General features: G+C 43.0%; 1 long non-coding RNA gene across 1 annotated transcript; it reads right to left on the bottom strand.

The window, feature by feature from the left end:
* Positions 1-212: 212 nt before the first annotated feature.
* On the bottom strand, positions 213-18,150 carry LOC144373474 (uncharacterized). Its single transcript, XR_013433151.1, has 4 exons — positions 17,955-18,150; positions 15,584-15,673; positions 7,686-7,794; positions 213-4,638 (listed from the first exon to the last, which is right to left on the bottom strand). It is a non-coding gene; the product is annotated as an uncharacterized LOC144373474 (long non-coding RNA).
* Between the last annotated feature and the right edge of the window lie 226 nt (positions 18,151-18,376).

Genomic DNA, 18,376 nt, shown 5'->3' with positions numbered 1-18,376 from the left:
TGAGGGAATTAAAGTTTGTTTTTCTGGAGAATTCAATCATATTTATTATTTTTAAAGATTTTATGGTTAAAGTAAAAAGAAATATTTCCTGATAATAAAGAGTACTAATAGTATATGTATGTATACGTATATACATAATATATACATAATATATATATATATATATATATATATATATATATATATATATAGAGAGAGAGAGAGAGAGAGAGAGAGAGAGAGAGAGAGATGGTGGTTTTACTTCCTTCAGGTACATTTCTGAAAGACAGATTGCTGTGTCATGGTAGTTCTATATTTTTTCATTAATTTTTATGTATTTTAAACATTTATTTCCCTCAAGCCTTTATTAGGTGGCTCTTGTTATCAATTAAACTTTTTAGAAATTAAAAAAGTTTAACTAGACTATTTCATGAATTAGTAATTGTTTTATTACAAAAACTGCAATTAAGCCAAACAACAAAAATATAAATGTATGCATAATTTATACAAATAAAGCTACATGGCCTGCACAGTGGCAACCACCTGTAATCCCAGTGGCTAGGGAGGCTGAGGCAGGAGGATCCTGGGTTCAAAGCCAGCCCCAGCAATGGTGAGACACTAAGCAATTTAGTGAGACCCTGTGTCTAAAAGAATACAAAATAGGGCTGAGGATGTGGCTCAGTGGTTGAGTGCCTCTGAGTTCAATCCCCAGTAACCTCCCACCTCCAGTAAAGAAAGCAAGAAAGCAAGCTATGTGTGTATATGGTAATGTAACAGTTCTGCAGCAGGCCTAAGTCAGTTAATTCTATCAGGAGATCCCTGGTTTTATGCTCTGGGCTCCCTCAGCAGCTTAATTTCCAGTGTGGCTATTCTCCTAGTAGCCACAGTGCATAAACCATTTGGAAAAGAGAGCATCTGTTCTGCTGCTATTTCAGGCAACAGAGAAAACACTTTTTCCCCCATTGTGTGTCACTCACCTAATGAAGACAGTGTGGATACATTCTTTCCATCAATTAAGATGGTAGTGCTCTGGAAAATTAAAGGGGAATGAAATAGGACCAATTGAGCACTTAGGGTTCACCTGGAGTTAACAATGGAATCCATCTCACCCAAAACCTGTGGCTGAGAATGAGAGAGGGAGGGATTCAGAAGGAAAGGAGCAGTTAATATTAACAAGATAAAGACAAATGGTTGGTGCAAGAGGAACAAATGTCCACAGCAAAACTACATAAAGACAATGGGCAATGGTGCATGGCTATAATCCCAACAATTTGGGAGGCAGGAGGATCTTAAGTTCAAAGCCAGCCTCAGCAAAAAAATTAAAAATAAAATAAAATTAAAATTAAAATAAAAACCCAACAACAATAATGACAAAAGTACACAAAGAACCTGAAGGGTGTTACTTTAAAGGTAAAATTCCTTAACAAGCTTTCTCAACAGTGGCAAGACCAGCCTTTTACAAAAGTTCTAATCCAAGTGTATTTTCTGTTGTGTACATAGGAAATGCTGTTATTTTAATAACATTGGGCTGCCTAAGAGGCCCCAACAGGAACTTTTACAAATAGATTCTTTTATTGACTAAGTGGAAATTTAGTAATGAAATTCAAGTACTCAAAGGTTCTTATTAGAAAGGCTGGTGGCCAACTGTTCTCAATCTCTCCAGAGGATGCAACCAGGGGACATGTGTTTTGTTTGGAGCATGAAGAGTTTATATATAACATAAGGAATCTAAGCAATTTTTTTCTGTGAATGGGATTATTAAATCATGGGTGTGTTGTTAAGGGAAGCTCTGAAATTTATATCAAGACCTAAATAATTTTATTTTTTAAACTAAAGTTATTCAGGGAAATTCCATTTAAAGGATGACTGGATAACTTTTTACTAAATATTTAATAAACATTGATCTTTTTTAAGGTTGATATTTTAAGATGGAAGACAACAACCATGAATAGACTAAAATAAGACAAATGTTTTACTAAATAGAATTAAATCCCCAATTCCTTGCTTGGAATACTGAAACAGAAAAAAATGTAAACGATTACAAGTTATTAATACAACAAATGTGTGTAAAAGTCAGCTTAAAATTGTATATTAAAATAGTCACCTCTTAAAATGTATTCAGCATATAAGCACTTTGGATATAGGATTTTTAGAACACGGGACTAAAGCCTAAAATGATCCAGGTTCTTCCAGGTTCTCAGAAGGTGTAGATTTATTTACTATAGTTAAAGCCTAATTAGTTCTCAGGGGATGGTGTATCTTTTAAACGTCTTTATTGCCACCATATTGGTTTTCTGAATAATCAGAAACTTCTGTTGTGATTGTGTACTGGTGTTTGAACAGAAACTCACTGTAAGTAGAAACAAATGACAGCAATTGCTAGTTGTCACTTGAGCAGAGTGCATGCACCAGAGGGGGAAGAAAGAACTTGGTGGAATATTCCTAAGATGGATCATCTGACCCAGTCTTGAGGACACCAACAGGTGCCTCTGTCCCTCCTCTGCGCTCGGTGCCCTCGGGCATTTCTTCAGCTCTCGTGGGCATTCTCACTGCAGAGTCTGTGAAGGAGGGCAGAGCCCTTCCAGCTGTGCGACTCAACTTCCTTGGCCACACGCACACTGTGAACACAAGCCCTGTCCCCTCCTGTCGGAGCTGTGCTCCTCCTGCACGATTCCCTGTTCCAGCTGACCAATTTTTCCCACCATTTGCAGGTTGATGTTTGAGATGCCACAGGAAATGGGCTTAATTGCCATTGCAGTCCGGCAAACCCAGGGCAAAGGTCAGTCATCTTTTGTTGTTTTTCTTTGCTAAAATCTATGATTCTCTTGGCCAGAGAGCCCACTGATCTTGTGTGCTAATCACTGAGACAACTTGAGTTGGAGTCTTTCCCATTTTCACAGCCCTCTGAAATGGGGCCAGAGGGAAGGAAACCGTGTTGGGAAGCATTAGCCTCAGCAGAATCAAAATACTCTCTCAAACGGCCGTGTGGGTTGGTCACTCGACATTTGCTTCTGATGGCCTTAACAACCACAGGCCTACATTTTGTAAATTCTTCTCTCTGATGTGTTCTGGTCTTTGCATTTGTAAATCATAACTGTGTTAGATTTATTTTCCTGAAGGTCCTCCCGAGGGTCCTTCTGTGTCTCTAAGTATCATGTGGAAGGGCTTCTCGCTTGTGGATTCCCACCCTAGCCAGCACTGGAATTTTCATGAGGTGGACACTAGATCAATGATCTTTTGCAAAGTGACCACAGAAGCAGGGTGCTGCTTGGGCCTCTTCCACCTGCTGATCGTGGAACAAGAGCCTGGATCCTCCAGAGCCCATGTGCAGTCTGCCCCAGGTTCCTTGCACAGTGTCTGCAAGAGACACCAGCAAGTTGGCCCTGCCCCTCCTGATCCCCAGCCAGGCTCTCAGAGGCTCCTGTAGCTTTTTCAGAAGAAGCAGAGAAATAAAAATCTGTTATTTTACACTTATTCCTCTTGAACATAGCTCAATAAGAAAAAAAATGATTCAAACTATGGGACTCAGTATGGTGGATTTTTAAAGACATTCTAAAAGAACTTTGATTAATCATACTTCTCATTTTGATCATTTTACTTTCCTAAATTAAATTTTAAGAAAAGTAACAGACCCTTGCCCAGTGAGCACCTCCTCCAACAGCTCCATTCACCCATCAATGGACTGATCCTTGGGCTGATCCACTGATGAGGTCAGGGTCCCCGGGATCCACTCACTGCCTAAAGCCCCGCCTCTGAACCTTGCTGTGGTGGGAACCAGGCTTTCACCAAGAGACTTTGGGGGTCATTCCAGATCCAAGCCCTAACCCCCTCCTCTCCCAGGCCAGACTCATCAGATAAAATAAGAACACATCACCAGCAGCTGGGGTGGTGGGGTTGGGACTTCATGATGTGACACTTTGGCAACTTCAAAACCTCCTTAAGAATCCTTTCAATAGATTTTTTTTAAAATCTTCATTTTTATGTCTTTTAATTTCATGTATTTTAATTCAAGATCTTAATAATCAACAAGTCAGAGTGGCTATCTAAAAGCCTTCCAGTTAGAGCCAAAGACCATGTAGGCAAGAACGCACCAAGTTCAAACAGGAACCTCTATACCACCTGGAGCCTGATGAGTAGAAGCATTTATGCCAGTTAAAGTCAGTAACAGGCTGGGGCATAGCTCTGCAAGGTATAGCTTGTTGGCCTGCACGAGACTCTGGGATCCAGGATGGCAAAAACATATTAAGTCAGTAAAATCGTGCTGGAATCACAATCATCGTAACTGCAGTGGTACAGACTAACATCCTTAGCCTTCAAGTTCTCTGTTCAAAAACCCTTTCTCCAGGATCCCTCAAGGTATTCATCGTCTGTAGAGCTAGAAGAAATCTAGCTCTACATGGCCTCAGAAGCAGCCATGAGCCAGTCACTGGAGACTTCTGCCCTGGTGGGAATGATATGTTCAGTTCCCGAGGCTTCCCTTCTGCAGACATCCTTGAGTGTGAGGCGGAATACCAAGTACCCAGTGCAGAACACGGCCAGCTCTCCGTCCCCCCAGGGCCCTTCATACCTTGTATCCACTGCACGTCAGGCCCGTGTTTCTTTTTGTCAGGACGCACTTCATTCAGAGGAAGAAGGACCTCTCTATCTCTATCTCGTACTCTGAAAGCAGGAGCGAGGTTCCATGGGCCATGGTCCCACCTGCTTCCCATCTCCCCCCACACAGCACCATGAAATTCCCAGGGCCACAGTCAGAGGCCTGCTCCTCTGTGCCCGACTCTGACTCTGAGAACTTGCTAAGGTCTGGGTGAGGAGGGGAGAGACTGGCCCTGTCCTGGTGTGGCTTCCACAGGCCCCAAAAGAGAGCAGCTCAAATCTCAGCCACAGCCTGGAGGCCAGCCTGGAGTCAAGGGCTGGGCCTGGCAGAGCTCCACCAGCCACCATCACCTCCTAGAGGCCACAGAGTGGCTTGGCATCGGGAGAACTTCCTGGCAGTCTTGGGGTGGGTGCCTGAGATACCGTGAAGGCCCAGAAGAGTCTGACTCCCCTCAGGTAGCAGATGCTAAGTGTCAGTCACAGCGTAGGCTCTTTCCCTGGCAGAGGGGGCCGGCCACTCATACCTCCTGCACTGTGGGGGCTGGGTGCCGAGAACCACCATGGCCAGAGCAAAGCTTTGGCCCTCATTTCTGGCCCTGGAAGGAGCAACTCTTGTCTCCACCTCCCCAGGGAACCCCTCACAGTTTAGCTAAGCCAGACCTTCCTTTCCTTTCTTTGAAAGGCCCTGTGCATAAAGAGTTCTCACTCTTGTAAACATACAGGAGTCCTCCTTGGCTTTAAAGGACACCAGCCCTCAGAGACAGCAATAGAGAAAGGCCACACCTCTGAGTGAGGGGCTGTCACTCCACTCTAAATAGACATTTGTTGGAGGTTAATAAGTTTATTTATTTATTTATTTTGTAAATAAATACAAGGCCCTCACACATGCTAGGCAAGTCTCTAGCACTGTGCTACATTCCCAACCCTTTTCCATTTTGAAACAGGGTTTCACTAAGTTGCTGAGGCTGCCTTAAACTTGTGATCCTTCTGCCTCAGCCTCCTGAGAGGCTGAGATTACAGGCATGCACCATTCTGCCTGGTGATAAATTTATCATTAAAAAAGGATTGGGCTGGGCATGGAGGCACATACCTGTACTCCCAGTGGTTTTGGAGGCTGAGGCAGGAGAATTGTGAGTTCAAAGCCAGCCTCAGCAACTGTGATACATTAAGCAACTCAGTGAGACCCTGTCTCTAAATAAAATACAAAATAGGGCTGAGATGTGGCTCAGTGGTTGAGTGCCCCTGAGTTCAATCTCCAGTACTGAAAAAAAAAAAAGGCTGAAGTGGAGCAAGGTCCTCCTCCACTGTCCCTGAGGGCACTGCCTCATGGAAGTTTGGGAATCAACTCAGAGGCCTCCTTGGTTCCCCCAGCTGGACAGGCTATGTGCTTTACCCACAGTCCTCCTGTCTGAACCAGACAGATGTCACTGAGGTGTGGAAGCTCACGTCTCAAAAGTACCACCTGGTCTTACTCATCTGGGGGGAGGGCGCACTTCTCACACATTTCACCATGAAACAATGGGGTTCCATCCAGGCAGAAAATCTGTGAGAGAGAAGAGCACCGTGTGCTCGGGAGCCTTCCCTGCACCCCTGGGCTGGCGCTGCAGGGAGTCAGCACGGGACCCTAGGCCCCCAGCTTGTTGCCTCTCCTCTAGGACTGCTCTCCACCTCAGCCTCAAACCCCACAGAAACAGGAGTAGACGGGCCTCACTGTCCCCCCAGCTGCACTTACTTTCATTCCTTCACCACTTTTCCAGAGGCTACAACACAGGAAGGGGAACATGAAACCCAGGGCAGTAGCAAAAGGCCACTGCCAAGCAGGGGGCACCCTGTGCGGTGTTTTAAGCAACAACATGGTGTTCTGAGGAATTCTCTAGGACTCCTGCTGTCTGTGTCCAGCTTTGAAAACACACCAGAGTGGAAAGATTAGTCATTGTTGTTGGGAATGACTCTCGGCATCATTTTTTCATGTTGATTTAGACGCCATCCCATCCCAACGACTATCACAGGCTGTAGTTATAGTCAGGCCCCATCTTGTCTGAGAAGCTGGCACACCAGACTCTCTCCTTGGAAAGGAACAGCGAGATCAACTGCTACTGGACAACTGAGCATGCACTTCTGTGGTCCCTCCTCCGAGCCTGAGGGTAATCTTCCCCAGGAGGGAGCAATAAGAATGAAAGCCATATTTCTCCTCCATGGCTAAATGTCCTCACCACTTTGAAGTCTTTTATTTGCATTTTGTTCCACTGGGGAATTGGGGCCCCATTGGGTACTATAGTCTAAGACATAAGTGAGACCCATTAGTCTGCTGGCCTCTCTGAGCTGTCCACGAAGTTAAAAGGCCGGGGTCCCAGAAAACTTCTGTATCTTCCCAGCATTTGTTCTAATTTTGTGATGCCCAGGGCATCTTAACTGATTTGTGCTATGGCAAAAAAAAAAAACCCATACCCCTGCTCAGAGTAACACTTTTAAATGCATAAAATAAAATGCATATAGTTACAAAACAAACCAACTATGTAGGAAAGTAGTTATCCCAGTATTTAAACACATAGTGGCACACCCTGAACATGGATGTAAGTGTGCTATTTTATCACTACATTAAAAAACAAGGTTCAGTGGTGGGTCTCATGACTTCCAGAATTTTGCAGTAGCCACGAGCATAAATGATATGTTGAAATGTCCACCATGGCTACAAGGTAACATGAAAATAGCAAAGCCACTGTCCTCCTCCTCTCAGGATGGTTTACAGTCTGTGGTCATAGCAAAGGAACTGCTGTCACCCAGGGGAATTTCAGGTGTAGTTTCCCCCAGGCAGTTTCACAGCCCCCTGGGCTGTATCCTCAGAAGCTGCAGCCCAGGTCTAAACCTGTGAGGCTGCAACCTGCAATTCTAAATCACGAGCACCTTTGTCCCCGGCAGCTCTGAATAGTCTTTGGCAGTAATGGAGGCTGGTTTAAATAATCTGGTTTAAAAGACAGAGGCCAAAATGCACCTCCCACTTGATGGGGCCAAGTGTTGCCCTGGTAACCCCTAGACCTTGGCAGGTGTTGGAAGCCAAGCCCTGGGTCATAGTTAAGAACGTGGCCTTGTTTACTTTCACCTGGAGGAACTACCTTGGAGCAGGTGATGGTGAAGAGGCGGGTGAGCGGCGAGGACAGCCGTCATCTCGTCGTGGTCAGATGGATGGATGTACTCATAAATACTGTTGCCTGTGAGCTCTACCTGCAGGGGTGGGAACAGAAATGTCACCATCTCTCCAGGGTTGGCACCAGGGGAAAGTGCAGGGTGTGCCACATGCTCACACCCCGCTGGGGTCAGGACTGGAGTCTGCCCACAACCCACACCTGTGTCAAACATGGAACCTTTGCCTCCCCACAGCCCAGCTCTGAACTGCCTTCCATGCCTGAGAAGCCAGAGGGCCAGGCCTGAGCTCAGAGCCCAGGAGGCCCGAGCACAAAGGAACGCCCTGGAGGGGCCTGGGCAGCATCCTTCAGAGACAGCTCAAAATGGACTCCAACTCTCTGGACTGTGTCCTGCACCCCCACTCACATGCTGCCTGCCTGAGATAGCCACTGCAGCCCTACTGTGCTCCCTCCCAGAGTCGCGTCCACTCCACCTCTCAGAGCTGACCAAGGGACCACGGGAGGCTCTACTCTGACAAAGCCCCTTTCTTCAGCAGCTCTGAACCGTGTGCCTCAGGCACTGCCAGGCCTCTCTCACATTGCCAGAAATGTATCTCTGGCTTTCCTGGTCCAAGATGACTGTGCAAATTCTACAGCTCTGGCCCAAGGGTGCGGCTGTGTCTCTGTGTGACCTGCAGGAGGGATTGGGGCCACTCCAGCCAGCCACATGATGTGGTGGTTATTTCCTGGGGTTGCTACCTCAACACCAGGGTAACGCCTCCTTCCAGACATGCCCCACAGGGGGCCCCATGGCAGCCCTCCAGCCGTGTCTGTGTCGGCCTGGACCTGGCTCTGCAGGAATGGGTGGTTCCAGAAAAACTCCACTACTGGGATATTTGCACAGAGGGCCCTGGGGGTCCTGTTCCTGACTGTGAGCATCTTTAGAATGTTCACCCAAGTACGGATGCCACTCAAGGATACGCTATTGAGTCCTGGAGACCTGCACCCCTTCACAAATGGGCAAAGGCACAGAAAGTTTCAGAAAGAGCCACCAGGGCAGTCTTCTGAGTACTGGGACACAGTCCTGTTTTTAAGACTCCTATTAGTAGAGTTGGGAGTGACAGATAAGGGCAGTTGTCAGTGTATTCCAGTATTGTTTGGAGGAGCATAAAGAAGAATGACGGTAATTTCAACGCAGCCAGTGGGAACCCCAAAGCCCAGCTGAAATAGTGCCCTTGGGAGGCAAAGGACCTTGAGTGGGTCAGAAGAGTCTTCACAGCCCTGCCCAAGGGAGGTGTGACCCTAGGGAGCACAAGGAGGCTGTGGCTGTCCTGTGTCTGGCCAGGGCACATTTGGAGACTACCTGCTGTCAGTCAGAGGGTCATCTACGAAGGGGTAGCCCTGCAGGTGCCATGTGCCAGGTCCCACAGCTGCATAAGGCCAGCCAAGTGGCTCAGTGAGAAGTTCTCCTGGAGCCTCCAGGGCCCTCAGCTCTTCACTTGGAACCAAAGGGCCCTGGAGAGGTGAAGTAATGTATCCCGCTCCTCCCAGCCAGTTCTCCTAATCTGTCAAGATGTGGCAAACTGCCTTCTTTATTCAGAAGAGATTGTTTCTGGTCTGCTAAGTAATTTCATCCCCTCAGAAGGCTTGCATGGCTCCACTCTCGGCATCGTTCCTGGAGCATCTCCTTCAAATATGAGGCAAGCAGAGCACAGAGAGAATCCTGTTACAGACATCCCCCTGTCACCTCCTCACAGCCACCTCCCGAATCTGGGCCTCTGTAATCGACCTCAATGGAGATTGGCCCATGTGAAAAACGTTTATGTCATTTTGTTGGGAAGAGAGAGAGAGAGAGAGAGAGAGAGAGAGAGAGAGAGAGAGAGATATGAACCTTCTTCTTTCAAGTCATTCCTGTTACCCCTTAAAAAGTTTTAAATAAACCAGCAACATTTAAGCCAGCCACATGAGACAGAGCTATGGGGCACATTATAGAGTGTTATCAAAATGGGGAGTTTCGAGCTAAACACTAAAGGAGCTGGATTTTTAAAATCATTATTTCAATGGCTTATTATATATGTGTTTATTTATATATTTATTCTGGGGGCTGCAGGCTGAACCCAGAACTTCAAGCATGCTAGACAAGCACTGTGCCATTGAGGTCCAGCTTATTTTAAAATAATTATAATAATAATAATGTTTTAGTATTGGCCTGTAATGGATACTCTTATCCATGTTTTAAGGGAAAAAAAATGATCATTGTGGTTTTCCTGAAATTCTTTTTGAGAGAAAAATAGTATTTTGCGGGGCTGGGTTGTAGCTCAGTGGCAGAGCACATGCCTAGCAAGTGTGAGGCCTTGGGATCAATCCTCAGCACCACATAGAAGTAAATATATAAAGATATTCTATCCATTTACAACAAAAATTTAAAAAATTTAAAAAAAAAACAGTACTTTACTAACGTCTCTGTTGAGAAACACCTTTAGGGACTTGCAGGAAAACTTGTATCTCTACTAATTAGGGGTTTTAATCCCCAAATATTTTCATCTATTTCCAAAGTTCCTGTTCTCATCAGAGATTGGAGAACCAGGAGGGGCAAGAGGCAGGGAAGGAGGGCTTGATTTTCTGAGTTCTTGGGTCCATTATAAAACGGACAGGAAAACACTAAGACTGTCTAGGAAGTAAAATAGCCGTCAAATAAAGGAAATGTTTTTACAGAACAAATTCTGGAATGATAAAACAGTGCTGACCTTAACTCAAAATTATGGTTGACATATGTTTCCTGTATTTATTTATCTATTCATGCTTTTCAATGCCAGAAGAAATGTGACTACCTTGCAGGAAAAATATTGTGTGTGTGTGTGTGTGTGTGTGTGTGTGTGTGTGTCCGTCTGTCTGTCTGTCTGTCTAGAGAAGGAGAGAAAGTTGTTGCCATAAAACTCCCTGGACTCATACATCAGACTTATTAAAACAGAACTTCGATGTGATCCCTTATTATTTGTAGAACCCTGCTAACTACAAAATGAATGACTTTTCTACTAAGAGCTTTTTTATGTTTTGCTGAATAGCTTTTCCTCCTGCCAAGAAAACTGCCTATGATAAATACAACACTAAAAGGGTATATTCTGTGGGGAAGGGCAGAGTCACTCGGCACTGGGGAAATGCACATTACTCTGTTTTGGATGTTTTGCTGAGTATGGTAAATTGAGCATTTAAAAATAAGATGGTTAAGATGGTTTGGGTTTCAGGGTTCAAGTTATGTCAACAAACATAAAACATCGTCCTTTCTCTTTATTTCAAAAGTGAAAAAATTTGGTCTTGTGCCTCTAACTTACACGGTTGCTGTTTGTATTATTGTGTTTCTGGTATCAATCTCAAATATTACATTTTTCTTTATGTGTCTCATAAACAGCTATTTTATATGAAAATGTATACCAGTAACCTCAATGTTATATAACATGGAACTTTGGTAAGGAAATCTGAACCACAAGGATATTTAAAACTATATATAGCAGCTATACAGGGATTGTTTTTGCTTAAATATAAGTAAAATAATTACAATAATAAGAACAAAAAAGGAATCAAATCCGTTGGTAAATGTTCAGTGAATGTTATGGATAAGAGTGCTTCCCGGCACTACTTTTTCCAACATATTAAAATATGTCTGTATGTTTTTGTGCTGCAAACCTGACAGAATCCCCAGGTTGGATGCAACTGTTTTCTAATGCTCAGCCTCTGGACTAGGTGGACAAACTAACTGTATTTTCTGCTTATCTCTGCCATTTTTAATACCACAGTTTAACAACAATGACCTCTTGTTTACTAGCTTAAGATTTAAAAAAAAAATACACTGTCATAAGACGTAGATTTTTAAAAATTCCAATACTGGAATTAAAAAAAGTTTAATGAATCCTTTTTAAGCCTGGTGCAGTGGCACATGCCTACAATCCCAGCTACTTGGGAGAATGAGGTAAGTTCAAGGGCAGACTGAGCAACTAAGCAAGACTTGCCTCAAAATAAAATAAACATGGTTTGGGGGTATAGCTTAGTGGTAGAGCACTTGCCTAGTATGGAAGAGACTCTGGTTCCATCTCCAGCATTTAAAAGGAAAAAAAAGGCTTTGGGTTTGAAGAATATAAAGAATCATTTTTACATCCTCAAATGTATAATTCAGGTATTTAGATAGTACAGATCAAAAGCAGGACAAAACAGAACAATTCCCTTCTGCTGTGAATTTTCACACGATTATGGCAGAACTGATGGGGGAAGGTATGTTCCTGTGACCCTCTACCGAGGAGTGTAACCTTGACTTAACATGAACCTCACTTAATGAGACAATGTCACTGAGAGTAATTGAAAGTTCTAGGAATACAGACGAGCACCATGTAAATATAAGCTATTACTACAATTGCTATTCACCAGAAAACATTTTAAAGCATTACTCTGTCTACTGGGTAAAATTTTACTAATATTTTTGTGTGTATGCTGGGGATTGAACCCAGAGCCTGGCGCAGAATAGGCAAGAACTCTACTACTGAGTACTATCCCCAGTCCGTAAGCCTATTTTATTAAGGTTTTTGGTTTGTTATATTTGTCCAATTCTTTGCTAATAATGAAAATAATCTAAAGGGTGCAAAACATTTTTTTAAAGAGTAGTTGGGTATTTGACATCCTATTCAATACTTTATTTTACTGTTTAAGTAAAGAAGACAGAAAAAAATACACATTGCAATTCTACCTAAATTTCCTTCTATGGAGTTAATCATGAACAGAAGGCAGATCTAAGAGAAAAGTTTGTTGTTGCTTATTTAAACAGTTCACTGTGGAACACTCCCCAGCCACTGACCAGGGGCTCACACTGTCATTAAAGTGTTTTTGTAGCTGCAGACGGAGGCTAACACAACTCCATGGAGAAATCAGAAAAAAATCATTTGCCCTACATGATCAACTTGACTTATCTTTTTTACAATTGTCCTTTCATAGGCAACAAAGAAACTAAAGGAATCTCTACAACTTGCTTAGAAAATGGTCATACCTGGACTTTTTTCCCTTTTAAAACAACGATACAAAGTTGTATTTTTGCATATGATGAAAAAGAAACATCATGCTTTTATGTTGCCTCCATTTCCTCATGTGGAGTTAATCTTGACAGAAGGCTTAGTCATTACCTTTCCAATGTGTTGGTCATTCTTAATTATTGTGTTCATAATCAACAGAATCTTTTTCCCACATAAAAAGAGTCTGTGTGGGGTGCAAGGTAGGCTGGTAGGCTGAGCTGCCTGAGTGACAGATTGCTTAAGTTGTGCTCAGTACCTAAAGATGTGCTCACATATTCCAAGTGACCGAGCAACCCTAAGAGATGCCCACCAAAGTACTCTAGTTGCAAACTGTATTTAATGAAAGTGAGGCTTTCTGGCTTTTGTATAGCTCCCTATACTTCACAAATCACACAAAATAGTTATTCTGATCTGTTTCCCAGCATGATCTGAAAGAGAGACAGAGCAGACATTACCATATTATTTAAAATATAACCCCAGGACATAAAATTCCTGGATAGTTGAATTTATTTCCCATTTTGTTTTGACTGCTAGGGATCTCAGATATAAATTTAATACTGAAAAATAGTGGTCAAATTGATTTCTGTGATCATATGCAGAAATAAAACTTTGTATCCTTGTTTTAAAAGGGAGGAAGGGCCAGTACTACCATTTTCTAAGAAAGTTGTAGATTCCTTTAGCTTCTTTGTTCCCTGAAGAGAAGACAATTGCAAAAAAAATAAGTCAAGTTGATCATGCAGGGCAACTGGTTTTCTTCTGATTCCTCGATGAGGTTGTGTTAGCCTCCATCTGCAGCTACAAAAACACTTTAATGCCAGTGTGAGCCCCTGATCAAAAATGTTTTGACAAATCATCTTAAAAGTATATGAAATGTTTTATCTTATTTGTGACAATATTGTAAGACTATCAAAAGTAAATTATACTTTTAAAAGGTAAATAATCCACAGATTAGGTCAGAAGTAGAAACCAGTCTAGGTGCAAGTAAATAATTCTGATTAATTCTAAAAAATGTAAAGTAATAAATTTCTTTTTTCTTTCCTTTCCATTTATTTGTGGAGGATTGGGGATGAGGAGTGGGCAATACTTATTCAGCTAAGCACATTCTCTACCACTAAGCTGCTACAATCTCCAATCCCATAGAAATAGTAAATCTAATCTTCTCAAAACATTTCTCAGTCTGTACACATATTTATCCCTCAGTTCACATAGATGCAAGAGTCAAGCTTTGGAGGTTTGGCTTGTGTGCTTGCCTAGTATATGTGAGGCACTGGGTTCAATCCTAAGCACCATGTAAAAATAAAACAAAAATATTGTGCCACCTATAACTAAAAAATAAACATTAAAAAAAGAATCAAGCTTTGATAAACTATTTGGGATAGCAGGTCCCATAAGAGAAGAGAGAGTAAGAAACAACCTTCTAAACTATTTTAATATGCAATCTCCTTTAACAGACTTTGCATAGGAAACACATAAGCCCATTTGGATGTGGAGAAGGATGTGCATACATTGGAAGAGATGGCTGTAAAATAATGAAAAGTTTTTTTGTTTTTTTTTTTAATGTACTGGCAGAAAAAGAAAAGGAATACACCAAACTCGGGTTCCCAAATTTGGTAATTTTGTTTTTCAATGAGAAAAACTCAAGAAACATTAATAGGCATGTTCCATTTGGGCTTAACTGTGGGAGAAGGATGGAAAGAACAGGTCACTCACACGCTTTTTAGGAGCCCTTGTTCTGTCTCTGTCATTCATTGAAGTATGTCCTCACTTGTGATGAAAAGTCACGCTGAGAGCTCACAATATAAAGGAACGTTTAGTCCTGGCATGTATAAAAAAATGTGACTTTTATCTCTCTTCCCCACGCTTGTTAAATCAGAGATGTGAAAGGGAAACCCAGTCTGCTTCTCCTTGTCCGGGCCATCCACAGGCCCAGACAGCAGCCGGACCCTCAACCCAACCCTCATCTGGCTGGGGGTCCACAAGCTGAGGTCATCTTTTCCTTCTAAGGGAGGAACCCCCTTTTCAGAAGATGGTTTCACTTTTCCAGAAAAATGGGTAATATTTAAATGTTCTAAAGAAACCAGAACCTCGCAGTGCAAAACAGTAGTAAACTGAATTTTATGAGTTTCTATCACAAGCATATAAAATGCTTTACTGAAACAACCACTGAACTGGAAAAACTCAGGAAAAATGACCTTGAATTCCATGTGAACACTCATAAATCTACCCCTTCCCTTTCTGTCTCCCCAAAACACATGCCGCATAAATCCATGTTCTACAGAAGCTTCCTCTCACCTCACAGCAACGCACAATACCATGTGCAGCCCAGCATGTGTGGCCTGACTGTAGGTCCCCTGGGGAAGCTCTTTTCTGTGCCATCTAACATCACTAGGTGAGCAGGTAGGGCAGGGCATACATAGGACAGACTCAGAACAGGGCTGGCCACAGTGAAGACATAGTTGTCACAAGCCTCAAAGGAAAAAGAAAGGAAAAAGGTAAAAATGCAAAGAAGAAAAAGGAGAAGGAGAAGAAGAAGGAGAAGGAGAAGGAGAAGGAGAAGAAGAAGAAGAAGAAGAAGAAGAAGAAGAAGAAGAAGAAGAAGAAGAAAAAGAAGAAAACTGCATGGGAATCCTATTAAAGAGAAATTTGGGGTTGGGGGTAGAGCTCAGTCATAGAGCTTGTTCAATCCCCAGCACTAGGTGAGGGTGGGGGTATTTTGCAGTTATGAATAATGTTCATAAACTAATGCAGACTCATTTTCAGGCTAGGCAAAGCTGTCACAATCTGCTACAATATAATCGAATATTTTGATTGTACATAAAATTAGGCCATACCTACCTGGGACAAACCTAAATGTACAGAAGCCGTCTCGGATATATACATGATTTTGCCATCAGATGCTCCCACAAAAACAAATCCATCCAAAGTCTGAAACAGAAAACGTATCAGGGTAAGAGATGTTAGTTCTACACCAGCATTAAATCTAGAAATTTTGCTGTCACTGGGCTGGAGGTGAAGTGGGAGGAAGGCATAAAGCTCAGTGGTGAAGTGTTCGCCAGCATCCATGAGCCCAGAACTGGGGAAAAAAAAATCAATGCATATTTGTTAAATTCAAAAAAGAAGTCAGGGCCATGAGGACCACAGGTGACAACATTCAAGGTTTATTTCCCAAGCCAGGCTCTGAAATGTTTTTAAAGCACTTTAAAAAAAACCTTACATCCACATCACAAAAATCATCTGAAACATTTGAGAATTCCTATCATGCTCACTTTAAATGTAGTAGCTTTATTGTTTGGAGTTATTTTAGCACTTAGCACAAATCCAGAGTTCTATGGTACTTAGGGGAACATCCACTACTATATAGACCATTTAAGTCATAATTGGCAGTCATTTATACCACTAGGACATACTCATTATTTGCCACAATATTCTAGTTACCCATAAGTACCATTTGAATAATAAATTCCGACCACTGCTGCTCCCCAGAAAATAAAACAAAATACCTGATTATTTTACCAGACAAAGTCTATAGAATTAACTATTTCAACTTTGTAAAAGATTGAATAACTTTTGCCAAATTCAAGGAGAAAAAGTATCTTCCAAAAAAATTAAAACTACCCAAATGAAATTCTGATTTTTACCTAATCCCTCTAAAAATAAGATAAAACTATAAGAGATAATTAAGACAAATAAAAAGGTAATGATTATTTTTCTGTGTCAAAGACTTAACTTTTGAAAAAGGAAACTGTACTTTATTTACTCATTCATATTTTAGATCCAGAACCAAAGAAAAGCAATAAAGTTTGTGAAAGACCCATACAATCCGCAGTGCAACTCCCATAAAAAAATATTACAAATTAATTTCTGGCCACAAATTCTATTTTTACAGCATGTAATTGAAACCAGATTACCTTTGGGTTTTCTACTCTCCCCCTTGGAGGTGGGCTATAAAGAATGTAGCAGAAATGAAACTTGAAAGATATCCTTACATTCTGCTGTCTCAAATACCGTTTGCTGCAAAAATTCTTTGCTAACTAAATTATCACTACCTTTCCCTGTGCTAGGTTGAGACCAGCAACTTGATTATGTCTTACTTTCAGGTTTCTAACTCAGCTACAACACATTTTCCTAACAGAATCTGGGACAAACTATAAAGCAATTTCTAAAGTTACAGACACTTTGATGTATTTTGCATAGTTGCTAAACTCTAAAACCATTAGAGATACATTTAACAAAACAGATCTCTTGCAACATCTAGGAAAACAAATAAAAGTGAAGAAATTATCATAATTAAATTCTAAACGTTACCAGCAGTAGCTTAAAAAATAATATTCTTAATTGAAAACATGGAGTGTGCTTTCCTAGCTTCAATTACCTAATTCACTTACATGTATAATAACTGCAAAGACAGCCATCCACACACCACCCAGGAATTAATTAAATGTAAGACCTCTGGAAGTGTTGACTTTGCCCACCAGACTTTCTCTGAAGTTCCCCTGCAAGCACTTAGTTTTCCCTGATATTAGTGTCACTTATAATGTGGACAGTATGAAACACGGAAAACATGCAGCGCAAAGCTGGAAGGGCGGGCAGACGGCGAGCCGAGGGCGTGTGGGCCAGGCTCCCAGAGAGTGTTACCTGGCCGGCTGCTATGCCACCGCAGTTCTCTTTAGTTGTGAAAGTTCCGGGTTTCAAATATTCCCCCATTCCCTTCTCCCTCGCACATGTATTTTCAAAAACAACACACGCACACGCACACACACACACACACACACACACACACACACACACACTCACACTTGCTAAACGCTGCCACATTGTGGCACAATGCTTCCTGAACGGTGCTTCTCTGGCTCCAGAGCCTGGCCCGGTTTCTGGGACAAACCGAAGTAAGGTTGAAACGATTTAACCACGTTCAGGGGCGCCTTTCCGCCTAGGTCTGGGTGAGCTAGAAACCCCTGGGGCGCTGGGATGGAGAGGGATGCAGGCTGGGGCTGGGGCTGAGGCTGTACCGGACAGGCTAAGCATCCACGCTTGGGTTTTGACCCTCCCGGGCGGGAGCCACCCCCGCCCCTGGGACTTCTTCAGCTTGGGGGCGGCCTGTGGATTTGTGCCGCGCACCTAGAAACTCGGGTGACAGGGTTGGAAGGGAGCCCCCGCCAGGGCGACTGGCGGCGGCGGCGCTCCTCCCACGGCGCGGTGGTTCTACCTGCAGCAAGTGCGATCCCAGCTCCTTGGCGACACTATCCAGAGGCCCGGTGCGACTCGGCTGTCCCCATGCATCTCCTAAACCTGGACCAGGAAATGAAACAACCAGTAAACGGCAGCGTTCAGCAAGAGGCGGTGGCGCCACCCAGAGCGCTCAGAGCCTGAGCTCCCTGAGCTCCTCGAGGCTGGAGCGTGCCCCTGCTTCTCCTCTGCCCAGCATGCTGCAGCCTGTGCCCTCGCAGCCGCCCCTTTGCCCTTGGTTTAAAAGAAAAATACCTGAGGAGGAATTCCCTTCGAGGGCTCCAGCAGAGTGCCCCTGCGCTCACTGAGCCAAGCAGGCGGACAGCTCCCGCAGGTCGCCCACATGCTCAAGGCTCTGAAATTGCCGTTTTATTTGAAATGCCACAAAGTAATCTAATCTGC

This window comes from Ictidomys tridecemlineatus, unplaced genomic scaffold (assembly GCF_052094955.1).
Source record: "Ictidomys tridecemlineatus isolate mIctTri1 unplaced genomic scaffold, mIctTri1.hap1 Scaffold_405, whole genome shotgun sequence".
NCBI lineage: Eukaryota > Metazoa > Chordata > Mammalia > Rodentia > Sciuridae > Ictidomys > Ictidomys tridecemlineatus.
This window is presented reverse-complemented; position numbering and strand designations above follow the sequence as displayed.